The sequence below is a fragment of the Phyllobates terribilis genome, unplaced genomic scaffold, assembly GCF_046119375.1.
Source record: "Phyllobates terribilis strain yellow unplaced genomic scaffold, ASM4611937v1 Scaffold_7__3_contigs__length_470593459, whole genome shotgun sequence".
NCBI lineage: Eukaryota > Metazoa > Chordata > Amphibia > Anura > Dendrobatidae > Phyllobates > Phyllobates terribilis.
Window position 1 is genome coordinate 375179355 of NW_027362767.1, and position 24275 is coordinate 375203629.

The 24275-nt window shown below is 41.2% G+C and overlaps 1 protein-coding gene across 6 annotated transcripts in view; it reads left to right on the forward strand.

Annotated features, from left to right (window-relative positions):
* Window positions 1-2213: 2213 nt before the first annotated feature.
* ZNF185 (zinc finger protein 185 with LIM domain) overlaps window positions 2214-24275 on the forward strand; it is a 162721-nt gene continuing 140659 nt past the window's right edge. For 4 of the 6 annotated variants that reach the window (XM_073641374.1, XM_073641376.1, XM_073641377.1 and 1 more), the window contains exon 1: window positions 2214-2403. The gene's annotated coding sequence lies outside the window, so the exon portion shown is untranslated. The remainder of the gene's footprint in view (window positions 2404-24275) is intronic. The other 2 variants (XM_073641372.1, XM_073641375.1) reach the window with 1 other exon arrangement.

Below are 24275 nucleotides of genomic sequence, written 5' to 3' on the forward strand. Positions count from 1 at the left end.
GCGTCGAAACCCCACCGATCTCATATTGATGTCAGCTTTGGACATCCCCTTTAAGGGATATTTCCATGCAAGACATATCTGCCACTGATTTTCCTTTTTCATAGCTGAAAATCTGCAGCAATAAAATCCACTCCAAACAGTTTTGATGTAAGGGTGGATTTAGTTGTGGAAATACTGTATTGAAAACGATGACAACCTACAGTATGAGTTGACACTGTGTAGATGACATCTAATTAATTTATGAGCATTCTTCTAAGAAATTTTGAATTGGGATCTTCGGCTTTCTCCATGGAAAATACTAAAGTCAAGACAGGATCGCTATTACTCTATGTAAAAAAAACTTGCCAGCAATCATGAAAAGACGCTTGTAAAGGAAACGACCTTACATGTAAGAGGTGGCTCATCTGCATCCAGCATCAGGAATATCAGACTCCAGCCTTTAAAATGGTAGAATCCATAAAGGAAAGTATTAGACCAGGGATCCACAACCTGTGGTTCAGGAGCCACATGTGGTTCAGGAGCCACATGTGGTTCAGGAGCCACATGTGGTTCAGGAGCCACATGTGGCTCGTGGAACTATGCTGTGTGGCTCGTGGCTGTCTTCTAGTTTGGTGCATTAGCACCAGGTTTAGCAAACTGCTATGTAGAGATGGTGACATTTGTGAGTAGTCCCACGTAGGGTAGATTTAGATGCACATATATTGGCCTTGGGGTTGAAGTGATAAATTAAGTGCTAAGTTGGACATAGGATGATACTGCCTGATAAAGGGAGTGCTTAAAGCCAGAATACCAAATGAGGGTAAGGAGGGAACCCCTGGTTGGAAGTATACGGTGTTGGTGTGATTTTTGTGGGGAACCTTAAGCTGTCGTTAATGGAGGCTTTGGGTGTCACTACTGTGGGGAAGGCGGGAGCTGGACGTCACTATTGGGGGCGGGCGGTGGCTCTGGGTGTTTCTTGCGATGCTGTCTCAGAGCTGAATGTGGCTCTCGAGGTAAGAAAGGTTGGGGATCACTGTATTAGTTTATCATAAATGTAACCACGGTATATTTTTAGCACTAACCTAATAAGGTGTCAGATATTTCTAAATGGTACAGGTCCAAAAGCGTTTGGCTGGCCATACATATCGGCCATCTGCAATCTCTCATGTACTTGAGCTCTCGGCGCAGAAGACTCTTCATGTGTTTCCAAAGGGAAAAAGGGAGAAATCTGCTGCCTAACAAGTCGCAACAGATTATCTCCTGTAGGACAAAATAATTGGGCCTAAAAATTTAAACTGTGCGACCCTTATCTCCTCCAGAAAAACCTGAAGACCTACCTCTTCTGACGAGCCTACAACCTGCAGTAACCCTCGTTCCACCATACAGCTACACAGCCAACTCTACCCTCACCTACTGTATCCTCACCCATCCCTTGTAGATTGTGAGCCCTCGCGGGCAGGGTCCTCTCTCTCCCTGTGCCAGTCAGTGTCTTGTACTTGTTTTTTTATTATGTATACCCCTTTTCAAATGTAAAGCCCCATGAAATAAATGGCCCTATAATAATAGTAATCTGTTGGTAAGAGTTGGGAGGCCTCATACACAATAGACTGTCAGCCGATATTGGCAGGTTCTGTTGACTTCAATCTAATGTCTATGGGGTCCAGACCACCAACCTTTTACCCTTGTGGGAACCAGGATCTTTGATGAGAACAGTGAGCCATCCTGACTGATAGAGAAGATCACCTCTCCACACCGGATACATGACGACCTTCATTCAGACCCACAATAGTTTACACTTGTACCTGCAGAAAGAAGGCCGAAGAATCAAACATGGTGTCTCCACGTGACATTCAATGACTGCGACAAGAAGCGTTTTATAGATCTGTCATTGCTGTTTCCACAATACACTTCTGCAAAGAATTAGTCAGAAAAACCCATAATGCGTTGTGTTCCTCAAAGCTACTAAACTGGTTTGTGGTTGAAATATCTATAATTGTCAGCAATGGTTAAAATCTTTCAACCTGACCGTGGATGGTCAATGACTAAACAAGAAAAAAAATAAGCTCGGTGACTGTTTCCAGGAGACTGGGTCAGCAATGACGCCTTGGGTGAGAATGTGAAGAATGTGGCAGCTATGCCCACTTAGAGAAAGAGAAAGATGAGGACGGAGGAATTTTTGTAGGACAAACCTGTTTGGTTCCCTGAAGGGCACAGCTCCCTCCGCTCCTCCCAGTCCTCAAACCTGGGCTTGGCTGTTTTCAGTAGAGCACATCTTCAGTCAACGCTCGGCGCAGGTAACCCTGAGTCACATCGACCTGACAGCTCTGGAGACAGGTACTACAGACACGCCTGGACTGGGATTACTCAACAAGACCAAGGTCTGAATTTTTAAGACGCAGGATTTGTAAAACTTCGGCAGCGCAGGTAAAATCTGATTCTGAAAAAATATCATTCCTACCACATTTAGGGGCACTGTGGCATGAAGGGGCGCCCGAAATAGAGTACGGAATGGAAGGGACGGTGGTTGCTTCCATGCAGAATTTTATGTTATTGCCATATATACAGTACATGGGGGTGTATGGACTTATGTCTGTATGCTTACAGTAATTTGTGCAGCATGTCCAATATATGGCGCTCTGCAGTGATTTGTGCAGCATGTCCAATATATGGCGCTCTGCAGTGATTTGTGCAGCATGTCCAATATATGGCGCTCTGCAGTGATTTGTGCAGCATGTCCAATATATGGCGCTCTACAGTGATTTGTGCAGCATGTCCATTATATGGCTCTCTGCAGTAATTTATGCAGCATGTCCAATATATGGCGCTCTACAGTGATTTGTGCAGCATGTCCAATATATGGCACTCTGCAGTGATTTGTGCAGCATGTCCAATATATGGCGCTCTGCAGTGATTTGTGCAGCATGTCCAATATATGGCGCTCTGCAGTGATTTGTGCAGCATGTCCAATATATGGCGCTCTGCAGTGATTTGTGCAGCATGTCCAATATATGGCGCTCTACAGTGATTTGTGCAGCATGTCCAATATATGGCGCTCTGCAGTGATTTGTGCAGCATGTCCAATATATGGCGCTCTGCAGTGATTTGTGCAGCATGTCCAATATATGGCGCTCTGCAGTGATTTGTGCAGCATGTCCAATATATGGCGCTCTGCAGTAATTTATGCAGCATGTCCAATATATGGCGCTCTACAGTGATTTGTGCAGCATGTCCAATATATGGCGCTCTGCAGTAATTTGTGCAGCATGTCCAATATATGGCGCTCTGCAGTAATTTGTCCAGCATGTCTTATATATTTCCTAAAGGCAAGGGTTACACCATAGCTAGTGCAAAAATACTGATTTTATTTGCCTGGTTATATCATTGCTTCACTCATATTACAATATAAATTGATGTCCATATTGACGCACTTATACATACATTTCTATTCGTTCATTTATTAAAATGTTTTCCCAAGTATCGGACGCGTCGCCCTATGTTCTCCCTAACCATCCCATCGCCAAACTGCAGCCAATCTGGTCTCCATTTGTAAAAATGCTATTGTCCCCTGCTATCGGCCAAATTAATTAGGAAAGGGAAACTGGCTGTTATTCAATGTTATCCCTGCCCCGATGACCCTTACTTTATCTCACAGCGCTGAGGAACATGTACATGCCCATGTGTGAGCTGTTGTAATCTGCATTTTTATAGGTCGCAGATATTATTAGGTTTTATGGCCCTTTTAAAGTTTCGGTTTATTACAGTCTAATGTATTTAATAGGAATCTTTAGGTATGCGGCGTTGGCATACAAAAGGTTAACGGCACATAATATTTTCTCCGCGGTAAACTCCCATTCAGCCTCTATTGGTGTAATGGCTATTTTCTGTAAATTTTGTTTAATTTTATGACTATGCTCTATAATATATATATATATATATATATATATATATATATATATATATATATATATATATATATATATATATATGTATATGTATATATGTATAATTAATTAGTTGTAGTGGAAAATACTGTAAATATACGATTAACTCACATGGACAGAAAGTTATGGTCTTGTGAAACTACAACTCCCAACATACTCTGATCTGACTATTGGTGTGAAACGTCTGTTCTGTTCGTGTAATTGTAGAGATGGGTTTGTCGTAGGAGCATTTGTACAGAATTGGCTCTGCTACGTCTGTACGTACCTGATCAGGTTATTTCGTGGTTGCCTTGTGTACCGTCCTTGGCTTGTAAACATATCCATTGTTTTCTTGCCATTTAGAGAAGATTGTATCTAAATTATATGGTGCGGAGTCTGAATGCTTAGATACCGGGATTTCTTGTACGGGCAGCTGATTCTGTAGTGTTTGTTAAATGAAGGCCGTAGAAGAATGGGTTAATATCTGACAGCACGCCCTATATATCGTACCTATAGATACATACATCTGTCAAGGGCGTGATGATAGTGGTTGTAGAGTCCGACCCAAAAGGTTCCTTTGGCCCATGTGAGAAAACTGATACTATTACAGAGGCTTAAAAAATTGGGGTGGGGGCTTTTACAGACTTTGCATTGAGGCTTAGGAGCTTAAGGCTATGTTCACATGTTGCATTTTTGCAGCGTTTTTCTGCAGCGTTTTTTTTTTTTTTTATGCAAATTTTCAGCTGCGTTTTACAGTACCAGCAAAGTCTATGAGATTTCAGAAATCTCATGCACACACATTGGTTTTTTTCCTGACTGTTTTGTCAAAGAGCTGCGTTTTTGCAAAATGCGTCATGTCACTTTTTTCAGCGTTTTTAAGTAGTGCAAAAACGCTGCAAAAAAAGGCAGGTATCAGGTTTTGCTGCATTTTTGGTGCCAAAACCTGAGCAAGTGGGATCAGGTTATTTTTTTTCTGTACTAAACTTTATCCGCATAGAAGAAACAAATGTGCCCTGACAACAACGCCGCAAAAACTCAGCAAAAACGCAACGTGTGGACATAGCCTTAAAGGGGTTGTCCATCTTTGAGGACAAATTTTATTTTAATTTCACAAACTTCTACATCCCCGACCATTAATATGAATGTGTATCCCTTTAAAAGATAAGCACTTTGATCCCTTTATGACTCCAAAGTAATGGTCGTAGTGAGGTTTTTTTTTTTTTAATTTGTGTGTGTATATGTGTCTGGAAATGCATAGGGGCATGATGATGCACTTCCAGATCCACAGCCTCACGCTTTGTTCTCTGCCGTAAATTGGAGCCACCTCCTGTCAATCAATTAGCGCAGAAGCTGGAAGTGCATCGTCACGCCCTGTGCACTTCCAGCCACATGTATACAAACCTGCAGAATGCAATTTCTTGCTGTTGGGGCCTTGTTTTGGGTTCATAATGAGATTACATGCCTATCTTTTAAAGGGCTACACACACATATAAATGGTTGGGGGAGGGGGGGTGTAGAAGATTCTTAGAAGTTCCTTTTGGCTAAAAACTCAGTTTTGTAGCTCAGTGTCATTTAAACATTTTGCACCATTTGCCTCCTATGGTCTCTCTGTTGCACTGGCTATTGCTGGCTGGAGAATGGGTTAACTGAGAATCCATCAGTGAGCTACTTCTTTGTAACTCTTTTATCTATCCTTTTCTGAGCTCCTTTCAGCTGATTCACAAAAGACCACAAAATTGAATGTGCATGGAAATGAAGAGCCAAACCGTGCAACATTATTAATGAAACCCAATTGTAAAAATAATTTTTAGCCATAAATACATGCATTTAAGTTAAAAAATAAATAAATAAATTGTCCCCAGAGGTGGCGTTACGCCCCTGACTATAGAGGTGCAGAGGTAGCAGTTGGACCACTGTCTTGGTGCTTGCAAGGAGCTAAAGGTTGGAGTATATGTTTGGGTTCAGAGCTGTATTCACAATTCTGCTGCACTTCAATGGAAACTGTTTACAAGCTTGTCATCAGGTGCATCCCCAGCAGATCATCTTATCGTTTTTCTTTTCTTGTCTAACATTTACACTTTCTAGACAGCAGATTGCCCATGTACGCTCTGTGCAGCAAGAAATATTGGGTTTTAGATCTGAAGCCTGCAGAATTGTGAATTCGGCTCTGCAGTATACAGGTTGTAATTTAGGATTGGTGCAAAATATATCATCTATTTATTTAGAAAACTGAAAGGGTATTCAATGGTTGACATACTGTATGGTTGGAGGTTCATGTTGCATGGTGTATTTACTTACATAGGATGAAAAAAAATACCTGGGTCCATCAAGTTCAACCTTCCTCCCCCAATTGTACATTTTGTTACTAATTTATCCAAAACCCACAATGTTATGTGTATCAATGAAATCATCCAGCCCTTGTATAAAAGCTGTTATAGTGTCGGCCATCACTACCTCTTGTGGTCGGACATTTCACATTCTGACTGTAGAGAACCCTTCTGTACTTTTTTTTTTTTTTCCTCAAGTTGCATTCGAATTAAAAGTAATGAAAATGTCATGTAACTTTGTACTACTTGCATAATGGAAAAGCCGTAGACTGTGGGTTTGGATACTGCATCTAAGTAGAGATTAGCAGATCGATTTGTGGGCCTTCGGTCCGACGCATAGGTCAGTTTTTGTTAAAAAGAAAACAAAAAATGCATGATTGGTTGCAGCGTACCTTTCCTTTCACACAAAATTTGTGGAAAAGCGTGACCTCATCCCTCAAAAGGTAAAACTGCTCAGAACAGTCTAGTATGTATAAGAACTGTCCCAATTCTCATATTCTGTAACTTGCTATTTACTCTGTTTTTATATTGGGCATTTCCTCTTCATCAACATTCTGCCAGCTCTATAGGATCTAGAACCTTCCTTCTTTCACATTCTTCATTGCCCCTGTCCAATGACTCGGCTTCTCTAAAAAGGCTCATTAAATTATGCCTGTAGGTAGTTTGACAGACAGGAGAGCAGGAAGAGTGAGACAAAGACCTGACCCTACTTTCTGAAATCCATCTCTGGGCCTCTGTTGCCTGAGATAGATTACACTTGACAGCAGGCAGTGGATTACACGTGACAGCAGGCAGTGGATTACATGTGACAGCAGGCAGTGGATTACACGTGACAGCAGGCAGTGGATTACAGGTGGCAGCAGTCAGTGGAATACACTTGACAACAGGCAGTGGAATACACTTGACAACAGGCAGTGGATTACAGGTGGCAGCAGTCAGTGGAATACACTTGACAACAGGCAGTGGATTATACTTGACAACAGGCAATAGACAGAAAGTTAGGCAGAATGGAGAAATCTAATGACCGTCACTTTGGAATGATTTATTTTGTGGTACGACGACATAATCAATTTAATTATCAGATTTTATATTCATCACATTATCTATTAAATGAGTTCAGGTTGTTTGAACTTACAGGGACCATTTAATGACAAAGAAATTTTCCAGCATGTTTTTTAAACTAGTTGTGCGACATCAAACTCTTGGTTAGGCTAATGAATCAGATTCTGTCTGACCTCCTCAACCACAGATGCGAAACAGGGAAAGATAATTGTGCACTGATAAGTCCCCCATACACTTTAGCTGTTCTGGCGGCAGCTATCTCCTCTAATTCTCCGATACACATTAGCGCTCACTATGCCGAGTGTTCCTGTGACCTCTGTGCTCTCTGGTGACAGCTTATCTCTTAGAGAACAAAAACACCAGCAGTCTGGAATCGGACAAAAATGCCAAATTCTTATCTTCCCCCGCATTATCTCTCTGGAGCCCCTATGCACATTATACTGTGGGCCGAACCCCTCAATATTCAGGTTCAGTTGACATTCCTCTAGTTTATGTGGGGGGGGCTTAACAGAGGGGAAGGGTGATAAATAGAAAAAATAGTCAGCACAGTAGGAGACCAAGAACATAGGTAGAGACAAAGGCAGATTATGCTACAGCTTCAGTGCTGGATTCACAGCTACACAGCTCAGTAGTGATGTATATTGTGTCCTGTAGAAAAAGAAAAACCAAAATCCATCTCTCTGTGTATGGGAGACATCATAGCAGCTAGTTTACACCTAATAGGTCAGAGAGATAGAGTAACGACTTTGAGATTGCAAAGTATCTAGGAACTAGATAATCCTTTGTTTGAAGACCTCACATTTCTGAAGACATAATTACACTGTAGAATTGGCAAAATTGTGATTGCAGAGCTTCTCTTTCCCTATGCCTATTTTTCTTTGGCTAAAGCTGGCCATGCACCTTAGGGTGCGTTTCGGCATTCGTTTGTTGGTCCCCTCGAGGCTTATGTCTGAACGCCCCCGCAAAACAGAGTTCAGGTGTATGTGTCAACGGGGCCATAGACTATAACGGTGCCGACAAAGCAAACGTGTGCTCTGTCGTGCATCATTTTCAGGCACTCAGCCGAAGTTTTCATTCACACGTCTGTAGGCGTCCTAATGTGTATGCCCAATTTGAGGAACTATTAGGTAGTACGGATATTTTCAATTTTCTCCTATTCGATCCCTATAACGTCGATGACCTGATTTGATGCAATTACTAATATGCCTTTGGCATCAACCCAAGTATGAACGCACAATGTTGTTTGTGAATAAATAATCACATTTTATCCTCTAAGGCAGTCAAGATGAATTTAATGCAAGTTAGAAAACAGATACATGGACTTTTTTAGAGTTTTCTCCCTTTAATTTGCATTGAATAGTCCTAGTGAGACATGAGTAAAGGTGAGGCCTGACAACTGGAGAAAGAGATGATGTATCGCAGATGACAAACTGAGCAGAAATGTTGTGGAGCAAGTGACGTTAATACATGAATAGTCTGTTACTGCCGTATACAATGATACCTTTTCCTAATGACCACCCAAAACTCCAAACTCAGCACAGGAACATTTTATTTAAACACATCCAATTGTGGAAATTATTATTCCAAGATCTATTGATTGAAATCAACTTTTGTTCATGGGAAAACATCTTAAAGAGAACAATTTTGGTTCTCAAGTCCTCAGACAGTTCTCTTTTCCTCTTTCTGTTCTCCATGCTTAGTGTGGCACACACAGACACACAACGCAAAGATTGAGTCAACTTCTCCACTTTTTATCTGGTTTCAGGTGTGATTTTCATATTTCCCACACCTGGTACTTGCCACAGGTGAGTTTCAATGAGCATCACATGCTTGAAACGATGTTGTTTACCCACATTTTTGGAAAGGTGGCAACAATTTTGTCTGGCCCATTTTTGGGGTTTTGTGTTAAATTATGTCCAATTAGCTTTTTTCTCTCTGTTTTTTATGTTGTTCCAATACACACAAAGGAAATGAACATGTGTATAACAAAACATGGGAGAAATACTTCATTTTCTGGAACAAATTCAAGAGTGCCTACACTTTCGGCCATGACTGTGTGTGTGTGTGTGTGTGTGTATATATATATGTGTATATATATATATATATATATATATATATATATATATATATATATATATATATATACACAATGTCCAAAAGTTTGGACACACCTTCTCATTTAAAGATTTTTCTGTATTTTCATGACTATGAAAATTGTACATTCACACTGAAGGCATCAAAACTATGAATTAACACATGTGGAATTATATACTTAACAAAAAAGTGTGAAACAACTGAAAATATGTCTTATATTCTAGGTTCTTCAAAGTAGCCACCTTTTGCTTTGATGACTGCTTTGCACACTCTTGGCATTCTCTTGATGAGCTTCAAGAGGTAGTCACCGGAAATGGTCTTCCAACAATCTTGAAGGAGTTCCCAGAGATGCTTAGCACTTGTTGGCCCTTTTGCCTTCACTCTGCGGTCCAGCTCACCCCAAACCATCTCGATTGGGTTCAGGTCTGGTGACTGTGGAGGCCAGGTCATCTGGCGTAGCACCCCATCACTCTCCTTCTTGGTCAAATAGCCCTTACACAGTCTGGAGGTGTGTTTGGGGTCATTGTCCTGTTGAAAAATAAATGATGGTCCAACTAAACGCAAACCGGATGTAATAGCATGCCGCTGCAAGATCCTGTGGTAGCCATGCTGGTTCAGTATGCCTTCAATTTTGAATAAATCCCCAACAGTGTCACCAGCAAAGCACCCCCACACCATCACACCTCCTCCTCCATGCTTCACGGTGGGAACCAGGCATGTAGAGTCCATCCGTTCACCTTTTCTGCGTCGCACAAAGACGCGGTGGTTGGAACCAAAGATCTCAAATTTGGACTCATCAGACCAAAGCACAGATTTCCACTGATCTAATGTCCATTCCTTGTGTTCTTTAGCCCAAACAAGTCTCTTCTGCTTGTTGCCTGTGCTTAGCAGTGGTTTCCTAGCAGCTATTTTACCATGAAGGCCTGCTGCACAAAGTCTCCTCTTAACAGTTGTTGTAGAGATGCCCAATTTTTCGCACTGACTGACCTTAATTTCTTAAAGTAATGATGGCCACTCGTTTTTCTTTACTTAGCTGCTTTTTTCTTGCCATAATACAAATTCTAAGTCTATTCAGTAGGACTATCAGCTGTGTATCCACCAGACTTCTGCACAGCACAACTGATGGTCCCAACCCCATTTATAAGGCAAGAAATCCCACTTATTAAACCTGACAGGGCACACCTGTGAAGTGAAGACCATTTCCGGTGACTACCTCTTGAAGCTCATCAAGAGAATGCCAAGAGTGTGCAAAGCAGTCATCAAAGCAAAAGGTGGCTACTTTGAAGAACCTAGAATATAAGACATATTTTCAGTTGTTTCACACTTTTTTGTTAAGTATATAATTCCACATGTGTTAATTCATAGTTTTGATGCCTTCAGTGTGAATGTACAATTTTCATAGTCATGAAAATACAGAAAAAATTTTAAATGAGAAGGTGTGTCCAAACTTTTGGTCTGTACTGTATATACGTATATATATTTATACCCATATGATATAGGGCATCCTTGATAATAACAACACCGCAGACTGCCATCTAACCCCACAACTTCCTTCTCAAATTGTTTCTACAAGCTATTGGAAGAAGGCTTCGGTTTAGGTGTTATAAATATGAGGGAACTAAATTATCTCTTTAACACATCTCCTATTGTTCCGGTTTTTGATAATGCCCTAAAAATTCACAAAGACACCTTAAGTTCTCGCTAATAATATCTGGAATTCATTCATTAAATGAACGTTTGATTCTCAACTACAGCACTTAGTTCAATGTACTCTTTTTGATGTATTTAAACAATAATAATGTGAATTTTTAGATGTTTTCCAGCTTTGTAGGCATTTCGTTTTAATCAAATGCATTTATTTGGAGCTGAACATCATGTTTATAATTGGGTTTCATTAAAAATCGGTTGACCGGCGCTCAAGAAAGTCAAGTAAAAAAGTTACAAACTTCCTTTCCCTGACTGCCATAATCATCTGACTGATGGAGTCTCAGTTAATTTGTTCCGCAGCCAGTAATCGACAGTGCAGCATAGAGACTATAGAAGGCAAACAATTAAAAAAAATTAATGAAACCCATTAGCAAAAATTATTTTACAATTACAAAAAAAATTGTCCCAAAAAGGTGGACAACCCCTTTAAGGTTTAATGGTGCCAATATGATAATTCAGATAAATCCTTGGGAGCATCATCTGAACTGACGCCTTTGGCACAAATGTATTTTCCTGTTGTAGTTGATTTAATGGTATGTTTTGGGTGTGAGCTATTTATCCTTAGGATAGTATTATCAGCCTGAGGTTTGCGGTAAATAGATGGTTGAACCGCACTCTTCTGTGCATCTCCCCTTAAGGGGAACCTGTAATATTCCCAAACACGGATAACCTACAGATATAGGGTTTTTCTGCAGGTTAATAATGTTAGAAAGCAGTCTGGCCACTGCACTGAAAGCTTGACTACTGGGAGAAAATTAACTTTATTGCCTCCCGGGAGCTGCCAGCTTTCAGTGATAGAGGCGCGGCTACAGCCACCGCTCATTGCATTATACTTGGTGGCTGTAAGCACACTCCTGCACTTCGATTGACAGCTCGATCTGCAAAGATGAACTGCAGAGCGAGCTCTTAATTATAGTGCCGGGGAGTGCACACAGCCACCAATCACAATGCTGTGAACGTTGACTGAAGCCACTCCCAAGTGTGTATAACAAGAAATTTTCATATTGCCCACACCTATTACTTGCTATAGGTGAGTGTGAACGAGCATCACATGCTTGAAACAAAGTTGTTTACCCATAATTTTGGAATAACAAAACATGGGTAATTGTAATAATTTTCTGGGAGAAATATTTCATTTTCTGGAAAAATTTCAAGAGTTCCAACATGTTCAGCCATGACTGTATATGGGCCAAGTCATTGACGCTACTCTAGAAACCTAGAAAACTGGCATAAAAGCTTTGAAAAGTCCCAAAATTCTTTATGTAATGGGGAGTTGTGCTAAATTTTTTCGACTTTTGGTGTTTTTTCGCCAATTTCACTCAGCTCCACCAAAATGGACGGGGCTGGGGCATGGCCACGTCCACCTGTCAAATTAATCAAAAATGTCAGCTAGTTGAATGCCAGAAATACTACAACAGTCAGGGACTGGCGCAGTGCACGGAAGAGCACGCCACTTACTAGAGGTGTCGAATTCATTAAATAGAGTGCGCCTCTTAATTAATTCAGCACCTTCTATCTCAGTAAGTCTGGCGTAGTGCGTTTGTGTGCTACGCCAGTCTTGATAAATCTAGAATAGTAGGTAGTAGTTACTAACTACCTGCCTGTTCTGCCCACCGATAATCTCTGTCGACACAGAGCAGTGACTCTGCTGCTTCCTTTGGCCTCCACATCAACAGAGCAGATCTTCCTCTTCTGCTCTGCTCTGACTGCCAACGTTATAATGATTGACAGCCGGCTCCCCGCAGTTAGACAGTGGGGAGCCGGCTGTCAATCAACATGACATCGGCAGTGATGCCTGAATGACAAGGCAGAGCGGAGGAGAAGAAGAAGCTGCTCTGACGATGTGACGTCACTGGAAGCAGGAGAATCGTTGGCAGAGATCTTCGCCAGGCAGGAACTTCGCCCCTACCTACCAGTAAGTTCTTAGCTCCATAGGAAAAAATAACAAAGTCCCAGATAACCCCTTTAATGTGGGACACTTGGCATGTGCCTTGTAGGGTTGTTGTCTTCCTCTCAATCATCATGGTTTGATTATAGTTCCGACTTAATGAACCTGTGTCATTTTTATCCTTATCATAAATATAAGTATCTATGGAGCGATGCTGTAGAGTTCATCTAAAGTTTGGTCATAAATCTGTAATTGATGCTTTCAATCTCCTACTATTTAGCAAACCTACATCAGTATTAATCTGCGATACCTTACAGGCCTGTAATGAGGACTTCTGTTTCTTTCTGGCCTTAATTGATGTTTTATTGCTTTCCTTTATTGCGATCGGGAAACACCTTATTTCTGGAGCAGGATTCTACATGTTCTGTAGGAATGCCTGGACAAACCTCAGCCAGCAGCTTTTATCCCAGAAATACCAATCACTTACTATGGAGACCTAACAGTGCCAATAACTATGTTTGGTACAATGTACTGTACATCCCATAAATGTGCTGCAATAATATATGTGTGTGTATGTGTATGTATATATATATATAATGTGCCATAAAAAAATAATTTATTTTTCCCAGGTGATCCTTCGGGGTACATTCCTATGTGGCGGTAATGGTCTTTAGCTCAGCAAACACTACATGTACGTACAGCTGCAGAACAGTAGTCAGGGCATGCTGCGGGGACAGGTCTGAGACCACTGCTTTGAACTGTAATTTCAGCCGATGACCCGGATTAACCAGTTTATTTGTGTTAATGCACAATTAGAAGTATTTCCTAAACAATCCTACAAATTTAAGAAAAAATATCACGCATGGGCAAAACGCTTTCACTTTAACTGGAGAAACTTTTTAAGAATAAAAGGGGATAAAATCAATAGTAATAGGACATGGTAAAAAAAACGTGTGTCCGTCTTGTGGTCGTGGCATGAGACTCGGAAACACTTGCAATTGTGCATTACAGAAAATGAATTGATTAATTCAGGCCAAAATGACAGTTTAAAACATTGATACCTGACCCGTAGCTGCTGTCTGCTGTGGTTTTTCGGTCAAGATGTGGAGGCACAACATTCCAAACTGAATGCTTAGAGCGCACATGCCACACTCTAGCCCGCAGGGTGATTATATTTGGCCCGTGACGCCAACACCGCCCCCTACTCCCCTGGCCTGCATTGCACTTTTGACTGTATCGGCATCCTGCATGCCGATACAGTTGAAAGCAATGATAGAAGAGGGAGCCGTCAGCTGACATTCCCTCCTCTATTATTCGCTGTCTGCGTCTGCCCATTATACTGTATGGAGGACTATGTGGGGGCCCATTATACTGTATGGAGGACTATGTGGGGCCCATTATACTGTATGGAGGACTATGTGGGACCCATTATGCTGTATGGAGGACTATGTGGGGCCCATTATACTGTGTGGAGGGCTATGTGGGGCCCATTATTCTGTATTGAGGACCTTGTGGGGCCCATTATTCTGTATGGAGCACTATGTGGTGCCCATTATCCTGTGTGGAGGGCTATGTGGGACCCATTATACTGTATGGAGGACTATGTGGGGCCCATTATACTGTATGGAGGACTATGTGGGACCCATTATGCTGTATGGAGGACTATGTGGGGCCCATTATACTGTGTGGAGGGCTATGTGGGGCCCATTATACTGTGTGGAGGGCTATGTGGGACCCATTATACTGTATGGAGGACTATGTGGGGCCCATTATACTGTATGGAGGACTATGTGGGACCCATTATGCTGTATGGAGGACTATGTGGGGCCCATTATCCTGTGTGGAGGGCTATGTGGGACCCATTATACTGTATGGAGGACTATGTGGGGCCCATTATACTGTATGGAGGACTATGTGGGACCCATTATACTGTATGGAGGACTATGTGGGGCCCATTATTCTGTATGGTGGACTATGTGGGGCCATTATCCTGTGTGGAGAGCTATGTGGGACCCATTATACTGTATGGAGGACTATGTGGGACCCATTATACTGTATGGAGGACTATGTGGGGCCCATTATACTGTGTGGAGGGCTATGTAGAGCCCATTATACTGTGTAGAGGGCTATGTAGAGCCCATTATACTGTGTGGAGGGCTATGCGGGGCCCATTATACTGTGTGGAGGGCTACATGGGGATCACAATTGGGGCATCATACTGTGTTGGGGTCACCATACTTTGCTGGGGGGGGTCACAGTAGGGTTATCACACTGTGCATGTGGAGGCTACTGTGGAGGAATTTACTGTGGCGGCATCATACTGTGAGGGACACTTTTGTAGTCGTCATACTTTATTATCTGTATTATTTATTAATTCAAGATTTTTCATCCTTTGTTAGTACATATTTAAATTAGGCCATTGGGGTGTATGCCTTTATACTTCTCTTACATAACATATTATATTATTCCAGTATGCCTCATTTGTGATTGTGTTTATTTTATTCTAAAATGTATTAATTAAAATGTACTTTGTTCATAGGACAACACCTTTAAGTTTGTGCCCATGTGAAAAAGTTCATTGTTATATTTGATAAGGAAAACTTCCCTCAATTGTAGACATTTTTTTAATAAATATCAAAGTTGGCCCGCGAGTTTTTAATTTTGGCCCTCTGTGTATTTGAGTTTGAAACCATGGATTAAAGCGAGGCGTAAAATTTAGGGTTCATTTACACTAGCTGATTATTGGGAGCGAGAGATAATCTACCTGTCTTAAAAGGCTGCCAATCAACCGATGAATAAGCAAAACGCTCGTTCATCTGGATTAATGATTTTTAAACTTACTTAAAAATCGTTGTTCTCGGAAGCACTTTGTCCTATATAGAAAAAAAGTGCTGCCGAGAACAATGGAATCCTGTGCGTCCAGAATGATCACTCTGGGCGCAAGGATGTGGGGTCGGCCTGTCTAAACAGACTATTAAACGGCCTGCCAAAAGTGACCGTCGCTTGTATGTAGACAATCAGTGGTCTTCTAACGACCACGAGGGTTATCAACAGCTGATTTTTGCCCAGCGAGCAGTGATCAATGATATAGCAAGTAAATCAGCACTCATTTAAAGGTTTTGTGTTAATATGTTATTATCTATAGAAAGGATAAGAGATAATATAGTGATCACTGGGAGTCTGACTGCAGGGCCCCCAAGAGCAACCCATCTGAACGGAGAGCCCTAAAATTGCAGCACTAGGCAGATTTAGGAGTCCTATGGGAGAAGCTGTAATGGTCACTATGGTAGTAGCCACCCAGATGTTTACAGAAACAAGTACGGTATGTTTCATAGGAAAGATGATTTTATTTGTATATGTAATTTTTGGTTTAGGGGGTACTGGTTCTTTTAATGGAAATCAGCTGGATTGTGAGCATAGGGAGCACTATGAGCCAAGCAATGCTCCCTAAAAACAGTATCCAAGCCAGCTCTCCTCCAAGAGGAAGAAACCAGGCACCATCAGAGGTTACTATCCAATAAGTTGATACCTGACCTTGCCAAATAGGATGTACATAAAAATGAAAAGACACCCATCCACCGACAGCTGTTTGGGGTTCTTGCTCCTTGTCAGTGTAGAGTACGGTACTGGTTGGCCTTGGATAGAGGCCTTGGATGGAGATCTAGGGAGTACCGTTTTTCCTTGTGGGCTGATAGGCGGTCGGAAATTGACATGTAAGGGAACTACCTTCTACGCGTGGCACAAGAAATCCAGCTTTCTTCCTTTTAGAGTAGAGATAAGTTGAGTGTAAGTATAGGAATAATAAAGCAAAATGTATGCATTATATCTTGAGCAGAGCCTCAGGGGCAGAGCATGACTACTATAGAGAGACTTTCCACCCCCCCTTGGTACTATATTTACTGAAAAATGTATTTTGTTGAGTGTTCCTTAGATTACTCACTTTTTAATAATCACTATTGTATTTGCTGTGAGTTCTGCAGATAACCTACTGTACTGCTGGACTGAAACCCCAATGAAAACATTGCATTGAAGTATCACTTCCCTGGACTGATGTGATCTGGAGCGCTCAGTCAAGCATACTCACCATGCAAGGCTGACATTTTTCAATTATGAGGCAGGTGTACAAAATATTCACTTACCTCCATATTTCATCATTTTATCCCTCAAACATTCATGCTGCAGACATCCACCTAATTCCGGTGATTGCAGGATGTTATTAGGAGTGATTATCAGATAGCAAGTTTGTTCACAAGTTATGTATCCTCATTCTTTTGGGCGACACAGGAGATTACTTTCTAGGTGAATCATATAGTATCTGTTGGTGATGACTTCAGCCTGTATCTGGAGACATATCAGTGATATTGGCTAAGGGAGTGATGAATGACATCCTGGTACCAGAAGGAACCATCCTGGCCACCATGGATGTGGAATCTTTGTACTCTAATATCCCACACCAGGATGGATTAAATGCCTGCAAAGTCTTCATGGAAAATTTAGGAATTGTTGCTGATTGTGTTGTGAAACTTACAAAATTCATCCTCACCCACAATTACTTTGAATTTGATAACAACATACAGTCATATGAAAAAGTTTGGGCACCCCTATTAATCTTAAGCTTAATGTTCTATAAAAATTGGTGTTTTTGCAGCAGCTCTTTCAGTTTGATATATGTAATAACTGTTGGACACAGTAATGTTTCTGCCTTGAAATGAGGTTCATTGTACTAACAGAAAATGTGCAATCTGCATTCAAACAAAATTTGACAGGTGCATAAGTATGGGCACCTCACCAGAAAAGTGACATTAATATTTAGTAGATCCTCCTTTTGCAAAAATAACAGCCTCTAGTCGCTTCCTGTAGCTTTTAATGAGTTCCTGGATCCTGGATGAAGGTATTTTTGACCATTCCTCTTTACAAAACAATTCCAGTTCAGTTAAGTTTGATGGTCGCCGAGCATGGACAGCCCTCTTCAAATGATCCCACAGATGTTCAATGATATTCAGGTCTGGGGATGGGATGGCCATTCCAGAACATTGTAATTGTTCCTCTGCATGAATGCCTGAGTAGATTTGGAGCGGTGTTTTGGATCATTGTCTTGCTGAAAGATCCATCCACTTTGTAACTTCATATTTATCACTGATTCTTGAACACTATTGTCAAGAATCTGCTGATACTGAGTGGAATCCATGCGTCCCTCAACTTTAACAAGATTCCCAGTGCCAGCATTGACCACACAGCCCCAAAGCATGATGGAACCTCCACCAAATTTTACTGTGGGTAGCAAGTGTTTTTCTTGGAATGCTGTGTTTTTTTGCCACCATGCATAACGCCTTTTTGTATGACCAAATAACTCAATCTTGATTTCATCAGTCCACAGGACCTTCTTCCAAAAAGAAATTGGCTTCTCCAAATGTGCTTTTGCATACCTCAGCCAACTCTGTTTGTGGCGTGCTTGCAGAAACGGCTTCTTTCGCATCACTCTCCCATACAGCTTCTCCTTGTGCAAAGTGCCTTGTATAGTTGACCGATGCACAGTGACACCATCTGCAGCAAGTTGATGCTGCAGCTCTCTGGAGGTGGTCTGAGGATTGTCCTTGACTGATCTCACCATTCTTCTTCTCTACCTTTCTGATGTTTTTCTTGGCCTGCCACTTCTGGCCTTAACAAGAACTGTCCCTGTGTTCTTCCATTTCCTTACTATGTTCCTCACAGTGGAAACTGACAGGTTAAATCTCTGAGACAGCTTTTTGTATGCTTCCCCTGAACAACTATGTTGAATAATCTTTGTTTTCAGATCATTTGACAGTTGTTTTGAGGAGCACATGATGCCACTCTTCAGAGGAGATTCAAACAGGAGAGCAACTTGCAAGTGGCCACTTTAAGTAGCTTTTCTCATGATTGCATACACCTGGCTATAAAGTTCAAAGCTCCATGAGGTTGCAAAACCAAAAAAAGTGCTTTAGTAAGTCAGTAAAAAGTAGGTAGGAGTATTTAAAACAAGAAAATGATAAGGGTGCCCATACTTATGCACCTTTCAAATTTTGTTTGAATGCAGATTGCACATTTTCTGTTAGTACAATAAACCTCATTTCAAGGCAGAAACATTACTGTGTCCAACAGTTATTACATATATCAAACTGAAATAGCTGTTGCAAAAACACCAATTTTTATAAAACATTAAGCTTAAGATTAATAGGGGTGCCCAAACTTTTTCATATGACTGTATATCTACAGGAGACTGGTACAGCTATGGGAAGTAAAATGGCTCCACAATATGCAAATCTTTTCATGGCCAAGCTTGAAAGTGACTTGTTGTCCTTATGTCCCATCAGGCCTCTGGCCTACTACTGTTACATTGATGATATTTTAATCATCTGGACGGAGTCTGAGCAACAGCTGAAGACACTTTAATCAATTTCATCCCATCATCAACCTAACACTCAACTGAAATAGAGACGTCCCTGTACCAGAAACCAATTGACCGTCCAACATACCTTAAATGGGACAGTTTTCATCCAAAACACATAAAAAACTACAGCCAAGCCACCAGATACAATCGGATATGTTCCAAGCTTATAAATAAAGACAAACACCTTGATGGCCTCAGAACAAACTTTTTGAATCAGGGCTACCATCCAAGAACAATTGAGAACCAGATTACAAAAGCCACCAGAATATCAAGGAATCATCTCCTACATTACAAAACCAAACAAGAAAGCAACCGGGTGCCTCTAGCAGTCACCTACGATCCAAATCTGGAGGCGCTAAGAAGAGCTGCACGGAAACTACAACCCTTACTACAAAAAGATGCACGATTACAATCCATATTTCCAGCCCACCCCCCACTTCTGTGTTTTAGGCAGCCCCCAAATCTAAGAAGCATCATTGCCAGAAGCTCCCTGTCCTCTCCAACAGCTACAGGAACCTTTCCCTGCAACCAAGAAAAGTGTAAAACCTGTCAATTTATTTGACCACGGACAAGATAAAGATTCCCATCTCACATCAGGACTACAAGATCCCAGGTACTTTCAGCTGCATCACATCTAATGTAGTGTACTTAATTATATGTAACAAATGTCCAGCTGGGGTCTGTATGTAGGGGAGACAGGACAAAAACTTAGAACAAGGATGAATTCTCATCTCCACACAATAAAAGAAAAAATAATATATATACCTGTGGCCAAACATTTTTGTATCCCTGATCACAGCATCATGGACATGAAGTTACTGGTATTAAAAGGTAACTCAAATCTCAGAGAGAGAAAAATTTGGGAATACAAATTCATGACAACCTTTGACACTCTCAGTGCAGGAATGAATGTGTCGCATGGATTTATGTCATTCTACATCAACTAAGGAATGTGCTCTTCAGACCTGTGGGGTCATCACAACCCTGGACCGGACTTCAATCACAGGACAATAAAACTTTCACACTCCTCATCTATCAACTGCTCCAATATTAACAGCCACAACTCTTTTCTCCCCTCCCATACTCATAGTTCTGCTTCACGTCACTTGCCTCATCTATTGCTTTATTCCTGTGTCTTGTTGTGTATAAATATGTGATTCTTCAGATTTTGTGTTATTCTATGCCTGATGAAGAGACCTGAGTAGTCTGGAAAGCTTGCAATTTGTTACCATCTTTTCAGTTAGCCATTAAAAGGTATCAACCACTGAGGACTCTCAAATCTTAATATTTTTTTTTGCATTTTTGGTGGTCTGGTCAGAAATATTATTGCATAGGTCCCCATATACACCAATTGAAAATCGGCTGAACCCGCAGATTTCAAAAGAAGCGGCTGATCATCTGATTTGTACGACTCTTCCCTAACAAATGATGTTGGGGGAGTGAGGGATCAGGCCGTTGGATTTTCCATGGCCGATTCTTTTGTTTTCAAGGGAGATAAGCCACTGGTAATGGTTTCCGGCAGTGCCATTCTCTTCTCTCCTTAAGACTATGATCACACAACCTTTTTTTACTCTCAACAAAGAAAATCTGTCCGATTATGCTAATCACATTCTGATCACACTCTGATCAGAACTTGTGTGATCACAGTGTGATCCAATTTGCTCAGATGTGGAGAAGATATAAAAACATTTTTTTTTTCCATCTTCTCCAATTTGCCAGTCCATGAAAATCGGATGGCTTTCAAGTACTGTCTGTTTTTATTTGACGACCCATTGGCGAATGTCATCCGATTTATGGATGCAAATCGTGCATGTTGTGATTTTTTTTCTTCAAACAGTCTCGATCCAGGGAAAAAAATCAGACGTGTACATGGTACCATGAAATAACATCTGTTCGAGCGCGAACCAATGTTTTGTTTGGAATCACACTTGGACCAAAAATAGGATCGTCTGCACGAGCCCTAAGAAAAACACATGAGCGCTCAGACAAGTCAAACATACATGTGCTTAGGGGGGTTAGGAGAGAAAGTTGTGTGGCAAACTAATCTATGGTCAACAGCTATCTCATGTGTATGGTCAGTGTAGGTCCTAAAGGCCTGAGCCAGACGTGCATGTTTGTGGGGGATTCTTCATACATCTATCTGATGTGTATGGCCAGCTTAAGTCCATGTACAAATATTAATTGTCTAGTGGTGACACTACAACAGACTTAGCCCATTTACTTTAATAGGAGTCCATCTGCAGTACCAGGGAACGGCCATTACACAATGAATGGGGCTGTGGTGTTCCATCGCTGCACACTGTGTACAACCGGACACCACCTGAGCTGCAAACAGCTCTCAATGGGGGTTCCAGGCGTTGGATCGCCACTTATTCTATGGATAGGCCATTGGTATATAATCCTTGGAAAATTCCTTTTAGTCTACCACCTGGTCAATTTATCCTTTTGTAAAATCTCATCCACAATGCTGATATTATTATACACAGTTGAACATAACTTTGTAATTCAAGCCTGCATAAAATTGTCAGCAAAATCTGTGCCCAAAGATTCGCAGTAGAGATCTTCCTCTCAAATTTCATCTGGTGTGTACATAACGTTGGAACTATTTGACTACATGTAAATGGGTCACATTGAAGGAAAGTCATTGTGCAACCAGTAGAGTACCCCCTTAACTATGCTGTTGAATGCACTGGTGGAAAAGGGCCCTTGTGCAAGAACAGTACATGGGCCCTTTACAGTCCAATAGCTCATCATACTGCAAAATTTCTCCTGCTTTGGAGGTGGAAATGGACCCCCTCTCATCTCTGGCCCCTGTGCGGCTGCACAGTTTGCACCAATAATATGGCCGCCCCTGTTTGAATATCATGTTAATGCCAAAATATGTGCTGAACTTTTAGAAAAATGGATCCAAAATGTAAATTTGAAATGTTTTTTTTCTGACAGCTGTATATCACTAATTCTACTAATGTGCAACGGCACAGAAAGTCAAAAGCCTTCAATGACGAGTGCAGCATTTCCCCATTTCTCTGCTTGGGCAACATCCTATCTACACAGAGTATGCAGGAGATTTACAGCTATTTTATTTGGTTTCTTCTCAGCAAAGGAAAATGTTGCTGGGCAGGTTAGACAGGCATTGGGTGGCAAACAGACTGACAAGAAACTATGTTTCTGCAACCACACCCCCCGAGAGGAATTAACGAGAAGCTGTCACACCCTCATTAAAAAGGCTGGGGTAGGTTTTAGATCATTCTAGAAGGGAAATTGTTGCAAAAACACCTGATAATCTGAAGGAAACATTTGTTAATTAAGCCAATGACATGAAGTTGATATCCAGTGTTCTCGGGAGTTTGTCCCTGAGGCTCATTCTTTTTAAGGTCTACCTCAGAATTATACGGGTTTCAAGAAGCCATGGAGGAACCACAACAATCAGATATCTTTCACTTTCAGTGACCTTCACATTTCTACAACAATAAAGGTGACCATAGACTTTGGATACCTGTCAGCCAATCATGCATGAATTTCAATGGAGAAATGAGAAGTCGCTGCTGGACTCCTCTCCGAAAGTGGCCACAAGAACAAAGAAAAATCTACCATTGTAAAAATCTACCATTGGAAATGTTCTTTTTTCATCCCCTGACATCTAAGCTGCACATTAGTTGGCCAGCCAGTCCACAGAAATTTTGTCTGTAGGACATTACATACATGGTCAATGCTTAAATAGCGCTTAGAAAAAAATAATTTAGCCAAAAACTAGCACTTCTGACCTCCCGTACAAATGCATTATCAGTTTGGAAGAGCATGCTTGTGTTCTGAATGTGTAGAGAAGAGAAAGGCACTGTTAGAGACCTGTAGCAAAAGTTTATCTTGAGAACCAAAGCACTGGGGATGGTGGAACCCCAATGCCCAATCCTTATCTGCAAGTCAAGAGGTCCCATTAAGATGATTCAGCAAAAATTTTGTAGGTACAACTAACCTTATGCTAATGTTTATGGCCATCTTAAGTGCCAGAAGCAAATCCCACTTACTGATCAGGCATGGATCCACCTCTTCAGTCCTGGTTCCATGGCTGGACCATACCATCAGAGAAGGGGTGACCTGTGGTCTTCTAATATTGCTTGCTTGATTGCATTAATATAAATATCTACACTTAAACACCTTTTTATTAATCGAAATGCCCATTTGCGCATCGTGATTTTGTTTAGTGATGGATCTTACAAGAGTTGTGTTCTAGGCATCAATTCCTTCAGTCATGCTGCTGATGAGGATGGGTTGTATAATGAGGGAACTGATGAAGATCAATGATAGAAGATAGTTGTATCATTTATCTCTCACCTTCTACTTCACTTGAAGGGGTTCTCAGGGAATTAAAAAATAGAAAAAGATATAAAATGTCATTATGAATAAATTACTAATTACCCATAATTAGCCAATCACATTTGCCCATTTGCAACATTTATGGAGGTAATGACTGTGAGGAGCTAGCCTTGTTCTAAAGGACTTTTCCCAGCATGTAGCACCTGTTACTTCAATCTTATTGCTGTGTTTTATTAGACATTCACTTGCTCGTCAGTTAAGACTCAGGAATCAATGTTTCCATTCAGTGACAGTAAGCAGAGGAAGATGTGCATGCTGGATCTTATGCATACATAAGGCCAGACAGGAAATTGCTAAAGGTAAATGTAAAGCAATCAAGCCATTGTTCTCCCAGGCAATAGGCCCATTGTGTGGGTGGGAATAGTAGACCCAGGGGAGCCATCACCACAGGGAGTCTCACATGCAATCCCAGGTGATGGGCTTCTGCAATATTCTTCATTCTTTGAGCTAAAAGCAAATGTTTAAGGGGGTGGGTGTGAACACTTCTGCCCATTCAGGGGCCTGATCCCAGGGAG